Below are 2,688 nucleotides of genomic sequence, written 5' to 3' on the forward strand. Positions count from 1 at the left end.
TTTTGTTATCGGCAATACACTGACGGCACCCTCGAAGGCTGTAGCTATTTCTTCGATAATAAAACCCGAATTGTAACCGGACAAATTATGAAAAATATGGGAATGCAAAAAGAGTTTTTATAATTTAGATTACAATTGGAGTGCGCGGGATTCCTGTACCGACCGGTTAGATTGCAATGATCGCGAAGCCTCGTATCGTTTTCTCCAAACGGTTTTTCGCAAATGTGACAATGCGTCGCGTTAGGAAATGACTCCTGCTGTTCGCTCGTTAAATCATCCATTTGTATGTTATTGGATAAAATTGATTTAACAAAATGTGCCAAATTCTTTAATTCTTCGACGAACCAGGAAACACAATTCGCATCACGACGACACTGGTACACCGACAAGGACGAGTCGTACGTGCATTCAACATAATATGCAATACTAAATACTAAATACGGTGAATTTCACCGCCCTTCGAGGTGTGGAAGTGTTCCCTTACGAAGGGTGTTGAAAGGTGGCGAACTGTTCCATCCTTCCAAGGGGTGCCTATGGGGCGCACGGCGTGGGCGTTGGCATTTCCTGGATCAGGAGATTCTAGGGAATGCATTGTGCCCAAATTCGGGACTGAAGACCATAAATTGTGGATTTTGGAGGGGGTGATTTGTTGTGAGGGGTGGGTTTGCCTAAGAGGGATTTTGAGGGGTGTATTTTGTTGAGGGCATCGAGGAGGGTCGCCCCAAAGGTTTTTTTAATTTGATCAACCCCTTCCATCACCCCTGGCCTCTTCAGAAGTGCCGTTTTTTGACGTACTCCTCTTTACGGGGGTAACTTAACCCCTTCCTGTCAACCCTCGCCAATGCAACTTTGCGCACATTTAGAGGACACTTCAAAATTACTCCTCGCGAAGTTTCTCCAAAATCGGTTGAAAACTCCCATAGATATGACGTTTTAAAAAAGTGTCCCTTTAATTTTGTCCGTCAGTGTATATATATATATAAATTCAACTCTCGACGAAATCATCGTGATATCCATCGTTACTAAATTTAACAGAATAGATTTCATTGATTACCAGATATATCAGGGTTTCGAAATTCTTTAATCACTTGTTAGAGCACTTGGCTATCTAGTACCTGGAGGCACGAGCCCTCAATTTCTTTCATTTACTCCAAACATCCGAGCTGAAGTTAAAATTTAGTGTCTATTAAGAGACTAATTTTAACACGGTTACAGACTTTTCAAGAGGAAAGATAAATCTTCCTATTGCCTTTTTGGTGAACTTTCTACGATGATCTCTTCGCATTCTAGAGGCAAGTAAAGTCAAAAGGTCGATTTTTAATACTGAGTTGAATAACTTGAAAAAAGAAAATCGCACAGTAATCAGCAACCACTCATTTTACACATGAAGGTTGCCTCCTTCCATTGGTATAAACGCAATTTGTATAAAGAATTCTGTTCTTCCCATATAACTGTGCAAAGTTGAGCTACATTTTGTAAGGTTGTCAAAGTAGGGTTTGTATAGCCACAATTCTGTCACAAAATGATGCAGTAAAAATATCGAAGAAGCTTCTGAAAGCAGAGATTTGACAGTTTCAAGCGACTAGGATCAGCTTCTGTTCCCCGTGCAGGTCTGAGGGCGATAGGAGGGTTGACCATCTCGAGGTGGGGGCTAGTTCTCCTGGTGGTGAGGTATCAAAGTCCTTTCGGGGTGAAGGACATTACGACCGGCGACTTGGCGTACTTGCGCGAAACCGGCGGTGTGCGGCACGAGGGTACGGGAGGACGTACAATATGGGGGTCCCAATAAAAATACGCGACCTCCGTATTGGCATGGTCGGCAAGTAGGGAGCGAGGCCCTTCCGGGTTCAGGGTGCTCTTATAATGGGCAGAAAAGTCTGCCCCGTCACAATTTATAACTAATAATGTTACGGATAGAACGTAGCAGAAACGTTTAAAAGAATAAAAAAGGAAGGAAAGAGATTTACAGAGGAAACTGGAATACCATGTAGTGTATTAATAATATCTTTCCGAATGGGGAAACGGACGACTTTCGGGTGATGAGGGTCAAAGTCAGTAGTTCGTGGGTTTCGGATGGGTCGGAGAACGCGGCACCCTAGGGCTACAACTTCTGTAGGGATGTGGCAGTAAGCCTTCTTAGGTAAGGCCTCAGGGTTGGATGAGGTACCGAGCAGGGTCATCACCGAGATGGTCAAGTGGAACGTGGGCCTGGTGAGGGCGTCCCTCGAGGGGTGCCTTCGGTACGTCTACGTTCCACAGCGGTGGAGGAACCAGCGATTGGTACTCCTTAGGAAGGAGGGGAAGGACCCTGCTTCCCTGTCGGCTTATCGGCCCCTATGCCTTCTCGGGCACCTTGCGAAGGTATGGGAGAATGTTGTGAAGTTGAGATGGGAGGCGGAGATCGGTCCGAGCGGGCTGTCCCGCCACCAATACGGCTTTCGCTCGGGCCGTAATACGTCCCAGGCGGTGAGGCACGTTCAGATCTTGGCTGATGCCGCGAGAAGGCATTGGCGCTTCTGCGTCCTCGTCGCCTTGGACGTGAAGAACGCTTTCAACTCCATATGTTAAGAGCTCCTGGTGCGCAAGGTCTGCGACAGGGGCATGCCTCTGTACCTTCGCGAGACGGTGAGGGCGTACCTGTCTCACAGAAGGATTTTCTATGAGACGGGCGTTAAGGGGGGGGGGGGG

This window comes from Hylaeus anthracinus, unplaced genomic scaffold, assembly GCF_026225885.1.
Source record: "Hylaeus anthracinus isolate JK02 unplaced genomic scaffold, UHH_iyHylAnth1.0_haploid 11989, whole genome shotgun sequence".
Lineage (NCBI taxonomy): Eukaryota > Metazoa > Arthropoda > Insecta > Hymenoptera > Colletidae > Hylaeus > Hylaeus anthracinus.